This window comes from Mixophyes fleayi, chromosome 1, assembly GCF_038048845.1.
Source record: "Mixophyes fleayi isolate aMixFle1 chromosome 1, aMixFle1.hap1, whole genome shotgun sequence".
In the NCBI taxonomy this organism is placed as follows: domain Eukaryota; kingdom Metazoa; phylum Chordata; class Amphibia; order Anura; family Limnodynastidae; genus Mixophyes; species Mixophyes fleayi.
In genome coordinates this window covers 132,358,579-132,381,601 of record NC_134402.1, presented here as the reverse complement: position 1 = coordinate 132,381,601, position 23,023 = coordinate 132,358,579, and positions in this window count along the sequence as shown.

Here is a 23,023-nt window from a genome sequence, read left to right as displayed (position 1 = left end):
AATGCCCAAGTGATACAAGGGTAGATCTTTACCGACCCTTGCAGGCCGCATCCGTATTGTAAACCCAAATTGGTAACACACAATTTATTCAAGTGTGACACATAAATTAGTGTTCTACTTACATTTACGCATAAATGCAGAACCCTAGATCCCCAGCAGAAGCAGCGACTCGCATGTCATGCTATATGCTTTGTCAAGGCAAACCAAAATCTAATAGAGTCGGACAAATAAACTTGTATCAACCAATCAGGTAACTTGGTAATCATGCCCTGACTAAAGGGCACTTGCCTCTGGTATCAAATCTTTCCTCTAATCGGCATTCCTTTAATTGAATGAGGTTTAAATGTACCTATGTTTTCTGGATATAGCCATATAATTATAAGTATTAGCTATAAAACATACATAAAGGAAAGTACAAATTAATTGGCAATAGAAAATAACTAATGAATACTCAAGTGTCTTTGAACTATTTAACTACAAAAGCAACCCCTTTGGTGATAATGTCATAAAGGCATTTCGTTATATATAGATGTATTAAAGGCAAAAACTCATTTTGCACATGGAGTGTCAGGCCTCCCCTGTATAGGAAAAGTCATCCCACTGTTAGCAATGATGGTTATTCCGTTTGTTTCCATCAAGGCCAACCAGATTTCTACATCCGTAAAACCCAGCGGTAAGGCCACTGAGGCTTAACCTGAAAGCAGACGTCATATAGACGCCATACTAATTCCTCCTCATTTATAAAAATGTCGCTTCTCATATGGAGATAATGAAACATATCCTAGCGCGCCGTGGTTCCCGGCTTCTATATAGGCCACTGCAAAAAGAAAACAAAAAACATAAACTTGTCAGCCATTGTTGTAGGGGGAAAATGAGATGCCAGGGATAATGAAAATGCAGAGCAACACATAGGAAAATTGGATTAGATAGATATATAACCCTTGCTGACATGTCCCACAGGGGTATGGACAGCAGACAGAAAAAGGAAAAAAAAAGAGGAGAGCTGAAAGCTGGAGAAATATATGGGAGAGAGAAGACAAAGACAGGAGAAGGATGAAGACTAAGGTACAGAAAAGGAGAGAAAGATGATATAAAGACAAATATAGATAGTTAAGAAGACAATTGCATTGACTGATGCTGAGCCTTTCCCGTGCACAATCATCTGTATGTTTGTACTCTGCAGCAGCCACTAGACAGCACATGAGGGGGAAAATGAGCTGTTCCAGAGGGGAGAGATAGTGCCCAAGACCCAGGGTCCGGATCAATTTTAATGTTTTTTGAGCTGGCTAGCTGTCTGTGGCCCCACACTGTTTAGGTAGATGTGCCTGGTGGCCAATAGGCATGCAGAAGATCCTGCCCAGCTGCTCTAAATGTGTTTTAAACAAAATTGGAGAGGCTGGATAGTATATTCTGCTTCTCAGCCATGGAGTGTGCACACTGATTGATGGATGGCACTGGCCATTTAATCAGAATGGTTGGAGGGCTCCACACTGATAGGTGAATGGCTGGAACAATTCTCCAGTCATAGTGCAGGATATTTTCTCTTGGCCTGTACAGCAAGCCGAGAGACAGGGTTGACATTGTTAACCCCAGTCAACAATCTGGCATTTTTTTTTTACAAAAATGTGAAAGCATTTATCATCAGGTATAATAGGTTTTTGTTACTTTGCCTGCCCCGACCTCTGTATTGCATTTAGAACTTGCTCAAAAACTCTGCCTACCTCGACCTTTGGACTATATTGTGGACTGTGCTAGAACTCAGCCTGCCCTGACTTTGATTTTAGATTTGACTTCTGTTGTACACCTTTCTTTCTATATGCTTGCTGGACACTGGTGCATGATACCCTTGGGCCTTCCCCTGTCACTTGCTAATCTCCACAATATTTGTCAATCTAAGCCTGCACTAACTAGAGTGTGAGACCTGGGCAAACACCTTATTAAGCAGGTCCTGCAGGTCTTAGAGTTGGCATACTAGTATTGTAACAGCAGGAGATCGTAAAATTGAAAACCTAGAAAACATTTAAATTTATATTTGCTACCATTTTTTTTTTTTTATCTCACTCTTCACTTTAAACATTTCTTGTAGTTGTGGTTACAAGAGTGCACTTCTAATAGTGCTCTAATGCTAGTGCATTAGCGGTGCATGCCAGCACTATTTCCTATTAACTGGTGTATTACGACCCTGTGCAGGCGATACATGAATTGAGTCTCTTCTGCCTAATTGGACCATTACTTCAAGGAGGAATGTAAAAAACACAATGCTCATATTGAGTGCAGTGTTTTAACATTCTGGTGCCAGAGAACAAAACTAAACAGGTTGGGGGCTCAGCACTGGAACCAGAGGCAGGCAGAGAAAGCTCGGTTACAATCACAGCTTGATAAATGCAATATGACTGCTATTTTGATAGCGCACCAATCTACATTCTGTCAAAATACAGTAGCTCTGATTGAATGCAGATGGTCTGTCAGTAGTCGGTAACTGGAACTTAAATTTCAATTCCTATTAGCCTAGGTGTGGAGAGTAATTGAGGTATTATCCTTTAAATAATCCACAGTTCTGAGGATAGTGTCCATTTAAATATGTATTGACAAAGCCATGTGTGCCTTTGCACAGCCTACCACTAGATAGAGCTGTATAATAAGTTTCCATCCTAGTAGATACGCAAACCCTGATCGTCTAGTTAAAAAAAAAAAAAAAAAAGGGGAAGCTGTTCAAAATCAAAAGATTTGAAATTCAGAAATCGAGCAATACAAGGACTAAACCACATATAAAAGTATACTTTGTACTTGATTTTTCTCTTTTGTTGAAGTTGTTCACACATACATTACTGTACATGTGAAAGGAACATCAATAATTTTGTTTAACAATGGTCAAGTTTATCATTGCAGAAGCAACAGAAGTGTTTAGTAACCATTTATAACCTCTGCATTAACATAGTCATTTTGTGCCTGACATTTCTTATTTTTTTTTAAAATCACTTTCTATATTATTGAAGTATGTCACATAAGTTATACAAATACAGCCTTTAATACAGAATACAAATATAATGACTAGATAAGTCCGTGCTTGCAGTACATATCATTAACAGTAATATATATATATATATATATATATATATATATATATATATATATATATATATATATGTTGCATTAGAGAAATAGTATCAAAATTAATTACTAAAATATGTGAGAACTCCCGTTTTAAATAAAAAGACAGATATTTATGCAATTATGGTGAGACATGCTCAGTAGACCTCCCAAAAGTCTCAAGAGTCTCCCCATATAGTTCTAAGATGGATGGACGAGTCTTGTATACATAGATGGGTTTCATACCAAGTGGTACGTCAGAAATATTTCCTGCTCTGTGTCTTGACTGGTGTTGGGAGAGTTTTATTGAGATTCTTTCAAGTCTCAAAATAGCTCTGTGTGGGTTTTTTTCATTTTGCTTTGAAGCTGCCTTAGCAGCTGCCAATATTGCCAAAAGGAGTTTTTTTTTTTTTTTTTTCCTTTCACCTGTGATAATAGTCCCAGAATGCCTGTTCTGGGGAGAGAGGAAAATGGTTGACTAGATTATAGTTAATCTCCAGAATTGTTTAATAGGTGGGTAATCCTATAGGCGGTGTGTGAGATCTGCTCTAGGAAAGCCACATTTCGAGCATGAGTGGTCAGCTGTCAGTTCTGTTTAATATTGGCTATAGTGAGATAGATATGCCCTGTGGTAGATATTAAGGTAACAATCCTGTATATATCACAGATAGAGTTATTTATATTGATTCCACTGAAGAGTGGAGTAAAGTGTAAATTGAAAGCTTTGGGAAGTGTTCCAACCTCTGTACCGTTCCTGGTTCTATGGTTCCTTTAGGAGGGCATAATAGCTGGAGATTGCCTTGCATTTAGGAATACAGTTATAGTAGATCTAGACAGTAACACATCAAGAGGTTCAATCATGGTGCAAAGTTTCTTTGCTACTTCACTAATGTAGTGCTGAACCTGTATAAAGGCTAGGTTAAATGGTAGAATTGCTTCATATTTTTCATATACTTTAGCAAGTGTCAGGGTCTTTTTTCTGACCTTGTTTAAAAAATGCCCAATTGTTTTGATTACTGCATTACCTCACACGGTGAATGGATAGGCCGCCATGCCGCCCTGCAATTTTGGGTTCCCTAACAAAGGGAGATGTATAGAGATGTAAGAGTTAAGGTTGTATCAATGTCTCAACATAGGCAACAACCATCTTGTGGCAGTAGGGGATTGTCAAGAGTCTGTTTTTGGTATTTCCTGGTCATGTAAATAAAGAAAAGCTATTAAGTCTATATTTGGAAAAACTCCTGTTCCCAGGAAGTGTTCGTATGGATATCAGTGCTCTGAATCCAATATCTGAGATATCTCAGATGTGCTGACTGGCTGCATAATGCTAAATTAGGCATGTTTATTCCATCATAAGATTTAGTTTGCTGGAGCCTTATGAGACCTACTTTAGATTTCTTATTGCCCCAGATAAACTTTTAAAATATTCAAAATATTAAATCAACGGCTGAAATATCTCTGTATGTTAATAATTCTGGGAGTGTGTTTGAAGGGTTATAACAGTTTGGGGAATTATATAATTTTACTAGATTTGCTTTTCCCAGGTAGTATAGACGGCGAGGACCCCACCCACTTCTTTGGAGGGTAATAGGGGTGGGTATGGTTACATTGAGTCTTAGTGCAGTATAAGCTTCTTTAAAGTTTGGATTGGATGGCTGAGTCTTATGGATAGTATGGAATAGTTCCAGAAGTGTGGGTTCAATCTCGAACTATAAGCTTTGATAGTATTCTGCAGTGAGACCATCCAGTCCCAGGAATTTATGTGGGTGCATATTTGTAATTGCTGTTACTATATCTTGGGACATTATAGGAGCTTTAAGTAATTATTGTTGCTCAACTGTCAGTTTGGGGAGTTTGGCTTCATCTAGTAGCTTTACTAACCTTTGACAATTTGTGGCTTATCTTCAGTTTAAGTTGGTATAGTATTTATGATAATTTTCCCGATTTTTCCTTTGGTTTTGTAATCAGTGTGTTTATCTGTTCTTTTTTGATGGTTATAGTATAGTCTTTACTTTTTCTTGGTTTTGCCATATTAGCAAATAATTTGTGTCTGTCCTGTTTCACACCTATAATAAACATTTATTAAGGTTCCAATCCACATTTATTTATTAGTAAAATGTATTAGATTGTTTATGCATAGATAATACTATAGTAAAGGTATTTATGGTTCAGGTGTTTTAAAAGGTAAAGAGTTTGGTCTCATATTAAAGCTTATTTCACCAGCATTAACCCAGTTTAGACAGAGTAGTGATCACATCTAGCGATCGCAAGATATAAGCAATATGAGATTAATACTCAAAAGTACTTTGTGTGTGGGTCAGTTTGAACTGGTTATTCAGAGAGAAAATGTAGACAACAGTTGGGGGAAGTTGCCCCTCACCCTTTGAAAGGATCAAATGAACTGACCTATGACCAGCAGGAAACTGGAATATCATTAACCCTGGATCAATGAAGACCTCACTAAGTGTTATCTGTATACATGGTGACATCATCAGTGTTTTTTTTGTTTTTTTTTTACTGAAGCTACATATAAGCATGCTGGCCATTGTTCGGTCTCTCTGATCCTGACTACATGTGACCATGTGTCACAGTTGGCTTATGGGAAATTGATCCCTATGCTCTGCTGGACATGGTTTAGCCCACTCACAGGCACGGAGTCTAACAGGCAGGTGGTTTTCACCAGGAACCCCCGCAAGGAGGTATGGATTTAGTGGCACCAAACCTGCAGGTCTCGGTCCTGTGAGTGGGTGAACAGCAGAACGGTGTGGAGAAGCCAGGTAACACGGGTAGAGACAAATGAGGCACAAGGAGAATAGATGTCCTGTGGTACAACGAGGAAAAGCAGAGACTGTCACAATGGTGTATCCAATGGTGATTGATAGAGATACTAGAACAGTGGGAGTACAGCACTGGAGTATGCTGAGCACACACGGGAAAGCAGAGGTAGCTGAGGGAGAACAGCCAATGAGTCACCAAGGCAGTTGCGGCTCACAGTGATAGCGGTTAGAGAACTGAAGCTGTCACAATGAAGTACACTGGAGATGGTAGTAGCAGTGCTGGAGCAGCAATAGTTCAACACAGCAGGATACTGAGAGCAGACTGGAACACAGGCAAACCACGAGGAGAACAGGAACCAGAACCACAGGCTACAGGAAGTGAGCTTGAAGAACAGGCATCAGACAGGTGAATCCAGGAGGTTTAAATAGTGCTCCAAAAGTGCTTAGCCAATGAAAAAGAGGGAGGAGGTCCTGAAGTGCAATAGGCTTGCACCTGCATAGATTTGAATATAGCTCAATGAATGAATGAAGTTAGTCTGATGCTGGAACATGGCAGTTTCCAGATAAATTAAATGCGGGTAACGGGACAGGTACTACTTGCGGGACCGAAGCGTTACAGTACCCCCCCCCCCCCCCTTTAAAAGTGGCCACTGGATGCTTAGACGAAGTCTTCCGTGGAAACTGAGCATGGAATCTTCGGAGCAGAGCTGGAGCATGGATGTCGGAAGAGATGATCCAAGAGCGTTTTTCAGGGCCAAAGCCCTTCCAACCTACCAAGTATTTGGTGGTATCTCTGGAAACCTTGGAATCCAGGATCTGTGTGATCTCAAATTCTTGTTGCTGAGAAAATTTGGGAACAGCAGAAGTGGAAACTGGAATGGAGAACCTGTTGACGATTAGTGATTTGAGAAGAGAAACATGGAATGAGTCAGAGATATGAAGGGAAGCGGGCAGCTGAAGTTTATAGGATACTGGCTTGATGACCCAAAGTATTTTATAGGGTCCAATGAAACGAGGAGCAAACTTCATGAATGGTGCTTTGAGACGAATATTTTGTGTCGATAGCCAGACCTGGTCTTCCACCTTGAGTGCTGGAACTGCTCGGCGCCTCTTTTCCGCAAAGGTTTTATAGCGTGAGGAGGTCCTTTTAAGATTAGCAGCTACTTTGGTCCATATGGAGGAAAAGCTGCGAACAGCATCTTCAACAGCCGGGACATGGGTGGATGGGAGAGTAGAAAACCTGGGAAGCACCGGATGAAGTCCAGTAACAATAAAAAATGGAGTAGCAGCAGTAGACTCATGGAAGAGGTTGTTATGTGCAAATTCGGTCTATGGCAGGAGGTCAACCCAATTGTCTATAGAGGCAGAACAAAATAATCTGATGAATGTCTCCAGATCCTGATTTACCCTTTCAGTTTAGCCATTTGACTGTGGGTGATAAGCTGAGGAAAAATTGAGTTGTATACCAAGGGATTTACAGAGGGCGCGCCAGAATTTCGAGGTAAATTGAACCCCTCTGTCAGATACAATTTCCATGGGACAACCGTGCAGACGAAAAATTTATTTTATGAAGTGTTGAGCAAGAACTGATGAAGACGGCAGACCAGTGAGAGGAACAAAATGAGCCATCTTGGAGAAGCGATCCACAATAACCTAAATAGTACTACATCCTTTACTGTATGGAAGTTCAGTAACGAAGTCCATACTGATGTGAGTCCAGGGCTTGGTGGGTATGGACAATGGTTGTAATGGACCCATAGGACTTGCACAAGGACTTTTGTGTTGGGCACATACATTACAAGCTGCTACAAAATCTTTGACATCTGGTCGAATAGAGGGCCACCAGTAAGAGCGAGAAACTAATTTGTAGGTCTTGAGAAACCCCATGTGTCTGGAGAATCTGGAGGCATGACACCAGCGGAGCAGTTTTTTCCGAAGAGACCATGAAGAAGTGTTTTTCCAAGAGGAGGAGAGTTGGCCATAGGGAGTCCTATTAAATATTTAGGATCCAGGATGGGACGACTAAGAGGAAGGTCAGAGTTCAGATCAGAACTGAAGGCCCTGGAAAGTGCATCTGCTTTTTTATTAAGATGGCCTGGTTTGAAGGTTACGTGGAGGTTGAAATGGGAGAAGAACAGGGACCAACGAGCCTGGCGAAGGTTGAGGCACTGAGCAGACTGTAGATAAAACAAATTCTTATGGTCAGTAAAAATAGTGACCACATGCTGAGCCCCCTCCAAAAGGTAATGCCATTCTGACAGAGCCAACTTCATGGCCAACAGCTCCCTGTCTCCAATTGTATAATTCCGTTCTGCGGGTAGAAACTTGCGGGAGAAAAAGGCACAAGGGAGAGGTCTGTTAGGAGGATACTTCTGGGCGAGTACCGCTCCTACTCCAATGGCAGAAGCATTGACCTCTAGAAAAAAGGGTTGCAAAAGATTGGGTTGTCTGAGGATGAGTGTAGAAGAGAAGGCTCGTTTCAGGAATGCAAATGCCTCCAAGGCCTCCTCCGTCCAGTCCTTGGTATTAGCCCCTTTCTTCGTGAGAGCCGTGATGGGGGCAACAATGGTGGAATACCCCTGGATAAATTGTCTGTAATAGTTCGAGAACCCAAAGAAGCGTTTTACTGCTTTAAGGGTGGCCGGACGTGGCCATTCCAAGATTGCCTGAACCTTCTCAGGGTCCATCTGTAGCCCAGATCCGGAGATGATGTACCCTAGGAATGGCATGTTTAAAGCTTCAAATGAGCACTTCTCCAACTTACAGTATAGTTGGTTCTTCCGAAGCCTAGACAAAACCTCAATGACATGTTGGTGAGGAGAATGAATATCCTGGGAAAATATGAGGATATCATCCAGGTAAACAACTACATATGAATAGAGCAGGTCTCTGAAGATCTCATTAATGAAGCTTTGGAAGACAGCTGGGGCATTACAAAGTCCAAAGGGCATCACTAAGTATTCGTAATGACCATCACGAGTATTAAAAGCTGGCTTCCATTAGTCTCCGGAGCGTATGCGGATCAGGTTGTAGGCCGCTCGCAGGTCTAGTTTAGAGAAGATTTTGGCCCCTTTGATACGGTCAAACAATTCGGTAATGAGAGGGATAGGATACCGATTTTTTTTACCGTAACAGCATTGAGACCCTGATAATCAATACAGGGGCGGAGAGATCCGTCCTTCTTAACAAAAAAGGAACCCGCTCCGGCAGGAGAGACAGATGGCCTGATGAATCTCCTCTGAAGATTTTCTTTGACGTATACAGACATGGCCGAGGTTTCCGGCTGGGAAAGTGGAAAAACTCTTCCTGTGGGAGGAGTTTTCCCCGGGAGCAATTCTATTGGACAATCCCAAGGGCGGTGGGGGGGGGGGGCAAAAGTTCAGCTTGAACCTTGACAAACACATCCGCGAAGTCTTGAAATTGAGGAGGAAGTCCTGGAAGAAGAAAGAATCTTAAATCGGCTTGACTTTAGTTAGACAATTGGACCGACATTGAGATCCCCAGGCCAAAACTTCAGAGGTATTTCAATCCAGACTGGAAGAATGTACACGAAGCCAGGGTAGACCTAGGATAATGGGAGTAGTCGAGTGTGGTAAAACGAAGAATGAGATGATTTCACAATGCAGAACCCAAACACGGAGAGTGAGAGGCTTGGTTTGATAGCGAACCATACTTCCCGGGAGTTGAGAGCCGTCAATGGCAGTGATGGTTACAGGAGTCTCCAAGGGAGCAACTGGAATACAGCATTGGGATACAAGAGACCAGGAAATAAAATGTTCTGCAGCACCTGAGTCCACCAGTGCTTGGGAGAATTTTTCAGAGGAATCCCATAGTATGGAGACTGTGAGAAGACAAGCAGATGATGAGGAGGCTTCAAATGTCCCCAGTCTGACCTCCCCAGAGCAGACTAGGGCCTGGCATTTCCGGACCTCCTAGGACAGGAATTCAAGAAGTGACCAAACTCGCCACAATAAATACATAAGGTGTTTAAACATCTCCTTTCTCTTTATTTAGGTGTTAACCGAGTTCTCCCAATTTGCATAGGCTCTTCAAGAGTAGGGAAGGTTGAGTGGGGACGAAGAGCAGTTTTGACAGATGAGCGGTTAGGATGTTCCTTCTCAGCCGACCTTTCGCGGAAACGAAAATCCACTTTATTACAAAGTGAGATTATAGCAACCAATGTGGTAAGAAGTTCTTGAGATGCCAGTACATCCTTGATTTTGTCCGATAGGCCTTGCCAAAATGCGGCTACCAAAAATTCATTATTCCAGGACAGTTCTGAGGAGAGGGTACGAAATTCTATAACGTACTGAGCAACGGTGTTGGTACCTTGGCGAAGTCTGGGAATGCTGGCAGATGCTGAGGACACACGTCCAGGCTCTTCAAAGATCCTCCGGAGGGTGGCCAGGAACACAAAGTCATTATTGAGCAACGGATCCTCTCGCTCCCATAGGGGAGAGACCCAAGCCAGGGCTTGGCCAGACAATAGAGAAATAATGTAAGCTATTTTGGACCTGTCAGAAGCAAAATTTTGGAGCTGTATTTCGAACTGTATGGAACATTGGTTAATAAAACCACGACAAAGTTCGGGATCCCCATCAAATTTTGCCGGTTTAGGCAGTCTCAATGAAGATGCTACAGTCAGAGGAGCGGAGCGCTGATCCTGAGGAGCACTAGCCACCTTTGGGTGAGTAGGATATCCAGACAACTGGTCAGATTCTGGAAACACTGTAAGAGTTTGTGTTGGATACTATCCTGTTGCTCTATGTGTGAAACCAGATGTTGTAAAAGGTCTCTAGCAGAAGGCTCCACCGGGGGGATCAGACATTTGGCCTGTTCTTACTGTCACGGTTAGCTTATGGGAAATTGATCCCCATGCTCTGCTGGACATGGCTTAGCCCACCCACAGGCACGGAGTCTAACAGGCAGGTGGTTTTCACCAGGAACCCCTGCAAGAAGGTATGGATTTAGCGGCACCAAACCTGCAGGTCGCGGTCCTGTGAGTGGGTGAACAGCAGAACAGTGTGGAGAAGCCAGGTAACACGGGTAGAGACAAATGAGGCACAAGGAGAATAGATGTCCTGTGGTACAACGAGGAAAAGCAGAGGCTGTCACAATGGTATATCCAATGGTGAATGATAGCGATACTAGAACAGAGGGAGTACAGCACTGGAGTATGCTAAGCACAGCACTGGAGTATGCTGAGCACACACGGGAAAGCAGAGGTAGCTGAGGGAGAACAGCCAATGAGTCACCAAGGCAGTTGCGGCTCACAGTGAAAGCGGCTAGAGAACTGGAGCTGTCACGATGAAGTACATCAGAGATAATATAGAAGTACTAGAGTAGCAATAGTTCAGTACAGCGGAAGACAGAGTAAACTGACGTGGTCAAGGTAACTCGTAGTAACAGCCGACGAGTCACAGTAGTAGTAGTAGCGGCTCTGAGTGGTGGCGGTGAGAGAACTGGAGCTGTCGCGATGAACTACAGTTGAGATGGTAATATCAGTACTGGAGCAGCAATAGTTCAACACAGCAGGATACTGAGAGCAGACTGGAACACAGGCAAACCACGAGGAGAACAGGAACCAGAACCACAGGTTACAGGAAGTGAGCTTGAAGAACAGGCATCAGACAGGTGAATCCAGGAGGTTTAAATAGTGCTCCAGAAGTGCTTAGCCAATGAAAAAGAGGGAGGAGGTCCTGAAGTGCAATAGGCGTGCACCTGCATAGATTTGAATATAGCTCAATGAATGAATCAAGTTAGTCTGATGCTGGAACATGGCAGTTTCCAGATAAATTAAATGCGGGTAATGGGACAGGTACTACTTGCGGGACCGAAGCGTTACACCATGACTGTATCCCGGGGCCTGGGTGAAGCACTAAGGAAAATGCAGTGTATTCAGTGTTTTTATACTTTCCTGCTTTATTGTAACATATTGAATGCATAATAATGGCTTACAGTAAATCCTGCTATATTTTGCAATTAAATATCTTTCTGCTTTGGAACCACTACAATCACATTGGACAAATATTTTATTTGTAAGCGATAAAATTACTATAATATTGCTTAGATTTGTCTTTGCCACTCAGATCAGAAACATGAGCTTTGTAGCAGGCCGACAGATTGCTACAGATATTTGTTTTTCTCCCAATTTGTGTTGTTATGGGTTCAAACATACATAATAATATGACCTCACTTTACCACCTTTAATTCCTTCCAAAAGAAGATCGGGTTCTTCCAATGTTTTTTTTATCGTCGTCTTGAAATTCTGACCAATTATAATTTTTGCTTTCTTATCCCAAATATGGGCTCTTTCTCTGGCAAGGGGATCTGTATTGTAACAGAGTTCAAAGCTTGGTCTGATTTTGAAAAGGATTTCTGAGAAGGATCTCTGGACTCCTAAGTGGAGGGTGAATGACTTTTCTGTGGGGTTGAAGAGTTTGCAACTGTCAACTAACCCATTATTCACTTTTAATTTTGAAATTGTTCTTGATGTCTAGGTTTGGGTGGGGCTGGTGATTTATCTACTCTGGGGTCATCTACACTGATACAATCTATTATTTTGAGATTTGGAGTCTCTTTACATCAGTACTCGTGAGAATTGTTTAAAAAAAAAGTTTGACGTGTTAGGAGTATAAATATTTAGCAGAGTGAATTTGTAATCGTGAATTTGGGTATCCAGTAGGATATAACGTACATGCTGGACCCACAGTTCCCCTGCCCGTCCTCTACAGCACCGAGTGCTGTGATCCCCTCCTGGTGGCCGCCATCTTGCTTTCGGGTCTGCAGTTATATCAAGGAGAACCTCCATTGTGTGTTTATTAGAACATCCACTTCTCCTGCCGGGGCAGGGTTCTTTTTTGTTATGAAGAAGGATGTGTTATTATGCCCCTGCATAGTCTATTGCAGTCTAAACTCCAACACTATTAAGAACAGCTATCCCAATCCATTGAAAACGGATCTGTTCGACCCCATCAAAGGAGCCAAAATCTTCACAAATCTGGATCTCCTGGGAGCCAATAACCTAATTAGAATCCGTGCCGGCGACGAGTGGAAGACTGCATTTAATACGCATGATTGTCATTATGGATATCTCATGATGCAATTCTTGCAACGCCCCTGCAGTCTTTCAGACTTTTGTTAACGAGATATACAGAGACCTTCTTTATAACTGTGTGATCATTTATCTAGAGGACATACGCCGCTTCTTCTGAGACATCTCCTCCCTCCGTCTCCATGTGTCTGAGGTGCTTTCCAGGCTTCGTAAGAATCGGCTCTTCTGTAACCAGGAGAAGTGTTCTTTTGACGCCTGCCGAATGTCCTTCCACGGCTACATTGTTTTCAGCTCGGATTTTTAAATGGATCTTGAGAAGGTCCATGCTATACTGGAGTGACCACTCACATCTGGTCTCAAGCCCATTCCTAAACAACCCATTACCTCTGCAACACTGCTGCAGTAGGGGTGGGGAGTTCTTTCCCAAAAATCTCATTTGAACAAATTTCACACTTGCACCTTCTGCTCGCACAAATTTCTTCCAGCAGAGAAGAATTACACCACTGGGGATAAGGAATTGCTGGCCATGAAGTTGGTCCTCTCAGAGTGGAGAGATTTTCTGGAAGGCATTCTATATCTGGTTACCTGCTTCACGGATCACAAAATTATCCTGTACATTCAGACCGTCCAATGTCTAAAGCCCCGCTAGGTTGGCTATTTTTTGTTCTGTGTGGCTCCATCTCCATATTACTTAAAAAACGGTCATAAAAACAAAAAGTTTATGCCCTTTCTCAAGCTTTTGATTCCATCCAAGGGGCCCGATTCATTAAGGATCTTAACTTGAGAAACTTCTTTCAGTCGCCTCGACAAAACCATCTTACAATGCAAGGGGTGCAAATTAGTATTCTGTTTTGCACATAAGTTAAATACTGACTGTTTTTTCATGTAGCACACAAATACTTGATAGCTTATTTGTACACTGAAATTTAAAGTTGATATGTGTGCTACATGAAAAAACAGTCAGTATTTAACTTTTCTCAAGTTAAGATCCTTAATGAATCAGGCCCAAGATTCTGAAGAATCGTCTCATCCTGGATTCCAAGTATCTTCTCTCTTCCTCTGAGCTTCCATTCACTGCTCCACCTCCGCGCAAGACCATTGTTCCTCCTAGTTTCTAAAACGAGAGGGTCAAACAGGACCTCGAGACCTTCCTCAGAGTCTTCTCCTCCTCTAACCAAGACAACTGGTTTGATCTACTTATGCTACTCCCTTCTCAGTGGTCTACAGTCTTCATCTTTCTCTTCCCATATTCTCCCACCCAGGTCCCTGCTACTGAGGCACTACAACAAGACTTTGCTTCTATCTGGTCTCAAGTGTGGAGACACCTTAGGTAGTCTTCTGATCATCGTAAGCTTTTCGCATACAAGAAGCACTGGGCAGTTTGTACATTGAGTAGGAGTATGATTCTCTACCAGGAACATTCAACTCAAAGTCCCTTGCATGAAGTTTTATCTTGCAGGCCATTAATCCTGTCTGCTTCAAATTGAAACTTCCGACTTCTCTCCACATTTCCAATGTTTCCTTATTAAAACCCTTGGTTATCAACAGATTTTTCTCTTCAGCTCCATCTCCGGCTTCTATCAAGATTCAACATGGAGGAATTTGAAATCAACCAGATCCTTTACTCCATAAGTTCCAGGGGAGACATCAAATATTTGGTGGACTTGAAAGGGTTCGGCCCTGAAAAACACTTCGGCCATCAAAGTTTTTTTTGTTTTGGTATTTAAGTTTTTATTTTATTCAAGGTCAAACAATCAAACACAATATAGCATATTAACAAGTGACGTATGTTGAAAAAAGAACTTGAGGGAACATTGCATAGGAATATAACAACAACATTGTCGCAAAAGTCTAAGGGAGGATGTAGATCAATGTGGAATCATCGAAGAGGTTTTATCCAATAATAGGCCCACCGATTTAAAGCCTCCTGTTTCCCAAGTCATTAAGGGATGGACCATTGTAACATTCTAAAAGTCTGGGTTCTTATAACAAGTATCTGTATATTTTTGATAACAGATTGTTTATCAGAATTAAGACAAAAACAGAAAGGAAGAGAGGAGGTTGGTAATCTAGGAGATCACTTTTTAGAGTATACACAGACATAAATGCAGGGATGTTGTAGTACAAAATAAGTAATCACATAAAGTTACATAACATATCTGGGTTACATGATACAAGAAAGTTACATAATGTGCCAACACCTAGGTACAGCAAAACATCAACAGAGGGTTGTATAATAATCTTCTGGTTACCAATTGTACCAATCATTTACTCATGGGATAGAATCCTGGTAAATTTACATATGTGTCCCAGTTTAACCATTCCATATTAAATCTCTGTTCCCTGTCAGTAATTTTATGAGTTATGCCTTCCATTAACCTAATTTATTAAACAGTTAAAACCACCCATTTACACTAGGGATAACATCACAGTGCCAGCGTCTCTGAATTGTGGCTTTTGTTGCCTTGAGGAGTTTGGGAAGTACTCTGTTTTTATAATTGAATATTGAGGCTGGGTTAAGAAGTAACAGCATCAAAAAAGTATCAACACATAATTGTATTTCCACAATTACTGCACAAATCTGAGTGAGCTTCTTTCAGTAAGGAGACATAAGGGAGCAGGAATTCCAAGACCTTGGGTACTCATTAGCCCAGAACAGCGTCTAGAATGTCGAAGTCAGCAAATTGGATAAAGTAATTTCAATTGATATCGAGCAAACTCGATCGTCCTTGTCTGAAATTATGCGTAGAGCACGCTACGGCGTGGAAGGGCGTATCCAGCCGCAACACGTGGCAATAACAGTTTACACTTTAGTAAACATTCGCACCAACACACACATTTGTAAATAGTACACATATTTCGTAGTTGCAACACATGGTTATTTATGTCGAAATATAGTAGTGTTTATGTGTAATATTATAAGTTATATGCATATTAGTGATACATATGGTTCAGGTTAAAAGAAATGTGTAATGTTTAATATCATAGTAATCCCCTTTACATCAGCAGCTGTTCGGTACATTCGGTGAAGAGATCGCACATTGCATACTCTAGTTATTGATGTCAGGGAATAAACCTTTAATATGATATTAACTGTCAATTGCTAATAGACTGATTGTAATTGGAGTGTGGCGGGCAGGGCCGGATTTACCGCTAGGCAACCTAGGCACCTGCCTAGGGCCTAGCGGCTCTCGGGGGGGCACAGCTGGGGGGGGGCAGGAGTAATTTTTTAAAAAATGAAAAAAAAATATTCGGCCCCTCCCCCGACTCGTGGCACCCCCCGCCGCGAATCGGGGGAGGGGGGGGGGGGGTCGGGTGCCGCGAATCGGGTCCCAGCAGCCTCTTCTCCTCTCAGTGTCTCAGTGATAGAGAGAGGAGGAGAGGCTGCCGGGACCCGACGAGCGATCACGTGACTCTTTCTTTTTTTTTTTTACATCTGGACTGATGGAGGAGGAGCAGCGCGCAATAGAAAGGTAAGTTAAACAAGGGACAGAAGTGGTGATGGTGAAGGGGCACAGAAGTGGTGATGGTGAAGGGGCACAGAGGTGGTGATTGGCACAGAGATGGTGATTGGCACAGAAGTGGTGGTGGTGAAGGGCACAGAGGTGGTGATGGTGAACGGCACAGAGATGGTGATTGCCACAGAAGTGGTGATGGTGATTGGCACAGAAGTGGTGATGGGCACAGAGGTGGTGATGGTGAAGGGGCACAGAATTGGTGATGGTGAAGGGGCACAGAGGTGGTGATGGGCACAGAGGTGATGATGGTGAAGAGGCACAGAGGTGGTGATGGGCACAGAGGTGGTGATGGGCACAGAGGTGGTGATGGGCACAGAGGTGGTGATGGTGAAGGGGCACAGAATTGGTGATGGTGAAGGGGCACAGAGGTGGTGATGGGCACAGAGGTGGTGATGGTGAAGAGGCACAGAGGTGGTGATGGTGATTGGCACAGAGGTGGTGATGGGCACAGAGGTGGTGATTGGCACAGAGGTGGTGATTGGCACAGAGGTGGTGATGGTGAAGGGGCACAGAGGTGGTGATGGTGAAGGGGCACAGAGGTGGTGATGGTGATTGGCACAGAGGTGGCGATGGTGAAGAGGCACAGAGGTGGCGATGGTGAAGAGGCACAGAGGTGGTGATGGGCACAGAGGTGGTGATGGTGAAGGGCACAGAGGTGGTGATGTTGAAGAGGCACAGAGGTGGTGATGTTGAAGAGGCACAGAGGTGGCGATGGTGAAGAGGCACAGAGGTGGCGATGGTGAAGAGGCACAGAGGTGGTGATGGGCACAGAGGTGGTGATGGTGAAGGGCACATTGGTGGTGATGGTGAAGGGCACATTGGTGGGGATGGTGATGGGCACAGAGGTGATGGGGAAAGGGCACATGTGATATTGTGAAGGGGCAAAAGTGACAATGAAGGGGCACAGTGTGATGATAGAGGGACAAAAGTGACAAGAGCACATACTTGGATTTATGCGTATTATTTTTGCAAACAACTTAAGTAAGTATTTCTGCCCTGACTTCAATATTTATTATGTTGTTTTGACCCAACTACTTAAAAAAACGGGACTGTTTGGTAATTATTTAGGGGTGCCTTTTTCTGCAGCAGGGTGGCCTTGCTCTTTTCACATGTTAGGTACGCCCCGAAAGATGCAAGCCACACCCTCACCTCCTTTGGCGGCGTGCCGCCGCTCAGCGGCGGCACATGCTTTCATATCTACTTAACTATAGGGGTACATGGTAGGCATGCGGCGGCACATGATTTCATATCTACTTAACTATAGGGGTATATGGTAGGCATGCGGCGGCACATGCTTTCACTTCTACGTAACTATAGGGGTATATGGTAGGCTGCAAAAATATAGTGCTATGGATTGTTTCAGGGAGGGGGCCCAAAAACAGTATCCTGCCTAGGGCCCCATGAGGTCTAAATCCGGCTCTGGTGGCGGGAAGAACAGAGCTCATCCCCTGGAGACCCCCCCACCTTTGGATTCCTTAGATTGATTCAGCCTATGATGTGTAACCCCCTGGACCCTCCTGATGCCTGGACCAATAGAAGCAAGCTATATTACCTGCATTGCTTCACTGTATCTCTGTTTGCATATAAGCAGTAGCTCTCATGTAGTGTTCAGTCACATTGACCACAGACTTCAGGAGTGAATGACTGTTCACTGGATCCAGAGCGCCTGCGATAAGTAACGGCTGTATTTACTATTATTTCGCTTGAATTATTCTGCTACTTTTTGAGAATAAATAATTGTGCGTTGGAAACACAAATTGAGATTCGACAATCATTATTGGATAGCGACAAAACGCTCATAACAGGAAGTATGAGGGAGGAATAGAGAATGGAATGGTTTGAAGTAGGTATAGGATGCGTGGAAACATATTACTTTGTATCAAGCTCACCATGTCCTTCCAGGCAAAGTGCATCAAAAGTTTTCCATAGGAGGGAAAAAAAAGAGCTTATCGGATTCACTGGGGATTTTTATAATTGACAGTGAATTTCTGCCATTTAAATAGGAAGAAGACACCAAATTTTCCACTAGTAGTTGTTGCAAACTGACATTGAAAGCATTGGAATTGTTAAGGATAATATTAAAATTTCCTAGTTTGGTAAAAAAAGTGTCATTACATTTGATGAGGCGAGAGGTTTAGTTATATAAAAGTAACAAGTCATCAGCAAAAATTGCCATTTTACATTCCAATATTTTGAAACTTTTATCATTGACATTTCAGATTGTTGTAGCTATTTATCCTGATCATATATTTCTACATCCTAACCACATTACTTTAGTTTTGGCCAAGGTCAGAGAACTAAAAATAGATGGCTATGCCTGAGAAACGTATTTTGATATATTATCAGCTCAGATCTACACATGGATTAAGGAAACGTTAAACTTATATTAGACTAGGCTAAATCTAAGAAATTAACACTTATTCAGAGATTTTGGGATTTGCCAATTAGTGCAGGTGACACATTAAGAATTTCTATTTTCTAGTTTTACCCATTATTCTTTGGCAAAGAAGGGCAATAATCCAGGAAATTGGCCTTCAGATGCAGATTTCAATAAAGACAAATGTTTATCACAGTGTTGTGTTACTCTAAAATTCTCCAACCTTTCATTGTGGCGGTTGATGCCTCTGAAGTTGGAGCTGGTGCTTTTGTTTCTCCCCAAATTCTAAAACACCCACAAAAAGCTTAACAGAGACAAAGACTTCATCTGACAAACCTCATAAATTGCTATATGTTCGTTCCAAACTCAATCTAACAGCCCTTAAAGAACTACATGATTCAAAACTGTACATTTGGAATGCTTAAAAATATATTTCCATTAAAAAAGTCCTGCAAAGTTCAAGTCCTGCACGCGCCTGCCTGTGCAGGCGGGACAGGGCATGCGCGCCTGCCTGTGCGGGCAGGACAGGGCATGGGTGCGCGTGTCTGTCTGTGTGTGTGTGTGTGTCCGTTGCGGTGTGATAATCTCTGTATTGTGTGGAGTTCATGAGGATGCTCTCTAAAGAGCCTAATCATTTAGGGTTTGTAATGTTTGCACATTTTCAACACAGGATCCTAACTTTCCAGAAGACAGCTAAATGACAACAAAGCAAGAAAGAACAGCAAGAACAGGTAAGAGAATCTGTCTAAATTTGTTTGCTGGAAAATACACCTGACTTTTCCTTTATTGATTTGAGGGGAGGGGGGAGGGCTAAGGGAGTATTAGCCTAGGGCGACCAAAACCCTTAATCAGGCCCTGAAGGCGTATATAAGGTTATTTTATTTTGCATAGAGGTAACTCATGCGCTCATACTCCAAGGGTAAATTACAACATCTGATTTCTCATGAAAGCAGTCCTGTGTCACATCCTATCTTAGGGGTGCCAATTCCTAAAAAATGAACCAATATCAAGAATATCGTGAAAGGTGCACCATATGACTAGAAAATTGATATTGAGGAAAACTAGCCAGCATAAATAGAGGGTATTCGTATTACTATAAGTAAATTCTATTTATTAAAACATCTATACACAAAAATGCAGACAATAAATAACAGATGAGAAAGTAATTTTTATTGATAAAATGCATCCGGGAACTGTATATCCTGTACCCGTGGGCGGGTCCAAGAAGCAGGCATTCGTTATTCTTTATTTGAGCACATTAAATTACTGCATATGTGAGAAAGGGACTGTGTTATAATAATAAGAGCTGTGCAGAGTCAGCATGTGGATTACTGTGCAGAGACCCTGAACTATCTCTGGCTGTGTGGATAATATGAATGGGAGTCAGAGGCAGGCTGGGCTGGGAGGCAGAGAGGCATCTGCCCCCCAGGGTGGTCCCATAATGGCTACCTAGGTCACCTGCATTTTTTTTTTACTTTAAAATAGGCTGCTGAGTTGAGTCTTGCCCCCCAGGCCAAAATTTGTCAGCCCTTCCCTGATGGGAGTCCTTCCCTAACAGCTACCACATCTGATCAGGTGAGATTACTCACCCTAAAGTTTAAAAATGACTTTTAATTTATGCTTCTGATCAAGTCCCACACAACGTCATCATTACAATAGGAAGCACATAAAGATGTTCTATACAGATTGTATCCAAATGGTGAATTGACCATTTACCTTGGAGTATTCCCAGATTTTATGACAGCGCTATACAAGAGATCTGATCCTGATTATTTGATATTGTTTGTCTGAAGTACTGAATCTTTATAGTATCTAATACACAATCCACCTGCTCTTTTTGGGAGACCTGCAACATTAGAATAATCATGACATGAACAATGTTGTAATTATAATCATCTGAGACATTCTTTCCCAAACCCAATCCTCAGGACCCCTAACAGTACATGTTTTCCATATCTCCTTGCTGGCGCACAGGTTCATTCATTACTGACTGACACATTGTAACAGATCCACAGGTGGTATAGTTATAATGTGTCAGTCAGTATTGAATGCACCTTTGCTCCAGAAAGGAGATATGGAAAGTATGCACTGTTAAAGGTACCCGAGGACTGAGTTTGGGGAAACACTGATCATAAAAAAATAAATATATATTTCTATCTGTAACTTAATGTCTGCATGTTTGTCAATTGTTTTAATAAATAGAATTAGCTTATAGTAATGCAGATTCTGCACCATTTATGCTAGTATGTATTCCTTAATGTCAATTTTCTAGTCCTATGGCACACCTTTCACTATATTCTTTTATTTTGCACAGGCTGTTCCAGAGTGCAGAGAGTAGACATGTGCTGGATGTATTATCAAGTCATACTGATGCAGCAGAAAGTTGTTTTGTGGTGCACATCAAGCGCACTTAGTAAATAATATCCACTGTGTGCAAGAGGCAGATACACTTTAATATAATTTTGTGTGTCTCTGTTAGAGAACATCTATTCCCCATCACTATACAATACAAAAATATAAACAGAGTGCATTATTTATCACATCCGCTCTTCAATCCAACAACAGCAAGGAACATTTTACCATTATGTCCTGTAATGAACAAGTGGAATTCAGATACAAATTGCATTGTGCAACATGTTTAAATGCCTTTTAAAAAGATCTATCTAATTACATCCTGACAACAAGCAAGTGCATTTGCTGGAGAATTTAGGGCCATTAAAACAAATGATGATTTACAAAAAAGCCCTTTGCTGCATTTTCTTTGCTGTGCTTTTAAAGGGATACAAACATTTGCAACAGATTCATATTATCTTATGTTTTATTCATGGTAAAACAAGAGATGGATTAAGGCTTTAGGTGGCCCAGAGCACTTTAGACACAGGTCACCTATGGTCTAATACACATATTGCCAAATCTCAGATCTCTCACATTGCCACCTTCTATTTCTCTGTATTTACTGACCCCTCTTACCTTTAGATGTGACCGGTCCATGAACGTTTAGACAGCACTCTGAGGAGTCTGTGCAGACAGACTAGCCTACTTGGGTTGTAGACACAGGGGCCACCCTGAGAGATGGTTGTGTAAAGCAAGTGTCACCCCTCCCCCTTTAAACTGACTCTGAGTTAAATCATTATAAAGTCTGCATATTTGTTAGGTATTTTAGTCCTAATTCACTTGACCTTTAGTGCTGATTGCAGCAAGTGAAAAAGTATGTGCAATTGTCAGTGTTGATGGTGTACTGTCACCTGTTGTCTGTAGCTGGTATTGCAGCATATACTCGCATATTACAGGTGTCAACGTTGATGGTGCACTGCCACCTGTCATCTGTAGATAGTATTGCTGCATATCTACACACTGGACTTATGGGCCATGTTCACTGCACACCTTACACTTATTGTGAATGCGCCACTAACTGTAAGGAGATGCATGTTAATATGATTGTAAATGTGTAATAAAAGCTTCTATTTTTTCTCTCTCCTTCTAACAGATTAAACTATCACAGCAGTGGGTAATTTAGATAAGGGTATGTATTTTGCCAGACTAATAATACATGATGTAATGCTTTAAGAAGCTAATAGAAATTTTGCTGTCCATATTACCATCAAACTTCAGGGAAAGTAGAAAAAGACAATGGTTTATATGGAAATAATATGCAGAAATAGAATTAAAATATTGACCACTACACGCTATTTTGGTTAAACGTGGTTATTAATTTTTTTCCCAATGGGTTACAAGTAGGAAGCAAGAAGAGGATCAGCGTAATAAAGTGGAGAACAAGGGTGTGTGCGGGGAGTGTTTATTTGAAGGAAGTATTTTTTCGCAGTGGGTGCACATTTATTTTACAGTACTTTTTTTACAGGGACATGACAGGTCCCAGTTCACCAACTAACAGCATGCTCTGGCAGCCCTGGATATGCTGGTACTTGTATTTCTACAAGCATCAGTAGACCTAAACAGTTTCGGCAGAGCTTGTATGTACCAACAAAAAATGATTGTATCTATTTTACAACACATATTACCACAAAACCCACCGCAAAGGGTTTTGGGTTTTGGTTTTGGCTTTGGTTTTGCCAGAACCGCCCTTGCGTGTTTTGGTTTTAATTTTGTTTAGCCATTTTTTTACAAAATTCCATTTTTTGGGATAAAATCACATAATTTAGGTATTCTTTTGTACCTACATTATTATTAACCTCACTAACAGTAAATT